The sequence below is a fragment of the Otolemur garnettii genome, unplaced genomic scaffold (assembly GCF_000181295.1).
Source record: "Otolemur garnettii isolate 467f Iridium unplaced genomic scaffold, OtoGar3 scaffold00046, whole genome shotgun sequence".
Taxonomy (NCBI): Eukaryota; Metazoa; Chordata; class Mammalia; order Primates; family Galagidae; genus Otolemur; species Otolemur garnettii.
In genome coordinates, this window is record NW_003852441.1 from 11,019,406 (window position 1) to 11,020,559 (window position 1,154).

The window sequence follows — 1,154 nt, forward strand, 5'->3', positions numbered from 1 at the left end:
GAGCCTCCTGCCTCAGCCTCCCAAGTAGCTGGGACCACAGGTGCCCGCCACAACGCCTGGCTATTTTTTGGTTGCAGCTGTCGTTGTTTTGGTGGGCCCAGGCTGGATTCAAAACCCACCACCTTAGGTGTATGTGGCTGGTGCCTTAGCCACTTGAGCCACAGGCGCCGAGCCTTTTTTTCCATTCTTGAGATACTTTACTAAGAAAAATATGTTCCAGCTCCATCCAGGTAAACAGAAAAGATGTGAAGTCTCCATCTTTTTATGGCTGCATAATATTCCATGGTGTACATATACCACGATTTGTTAATCCATTCATGGGTCAATGGGCACTTGGGCTGTTTCCAAGTCTTGGCTATTATGAATTGGGCTGCAGTAAATATTCTGGTGCAAATGTCTTTGTTGTAAAATAATTTTTGATCATCTGGGTATATACTTAGTAGAGGAATTGCAGGATCAAACGGTAGGTCTACTTTTAGTTCCTTGAATGTTCTCCAAACTTCTTTCCAAAAAGGTCGTATTAGCCTGCGTTCCCACCAGCAGTGTAGAAGCATTCCCTTCTCTCTGCATCCATGCCAGTATCTGTAGTTTTGGGACTTTGTGATGTGGGCTAATCTTACTGGAGTTAGATGATATCTCAAAGTGGTTTTGATTTGCATTTCTCTGATGATTAAGGACGATGAGCATTTTTTCACGTGTTGGTAGCCCATGCACCTTGTCTTCATCAGAGAAGTTTCTCTTCAGGTCTCTTGCCCACATAGAAGTGGGGTTATTTATTCTTTTCTTATTGATTAGTTTGAGTTATCTGTAGATTCTAGTTATCAGACCTTTGTCGGAAGCATGACCTGCAAAAATCTTCTCCCATTCTGCAGGTTGTCTGTTTGCTTTACTTACTGTGCTCTTGGCTGTGCAAAAGCTTTTTAGTTTGATCAGATCCCAGTAATGTATTTTTGGTGCTGCTTCAATTATTGCCCAGGGGGTCCTCCTCATAAAATATTCTCCCAGGCCAATTTCTTCAAGTGTTTTCCCTGCACTCTCTTCTAGTATTTTTATAGTTTCATATCTTTTTTTTTGAGACAGAGCCTCAAGCTGTCTCCCTGGGTAGAGTGCCGTGGCATTGCAGCTCACAGCAACCTCCAACTCCTGGGCTCAAG

At 43.2% G+C, this 1,154-nt stretch overlaps 1 protein-coding gene across 1 annotated transcript in view; it reads left to right on the forward strand.

The window, feature by feature from the left end:
• The window catches only part of CTC1 (CST telomere replication complex component 1), a 34,583-nt gene that overhangs the window by 16,942 nt on the left and 16,487 nt on the right, over nt 1–1,154 (forward strand). The gene's annotated exons all lie outside the window — the stretch shown is intronic.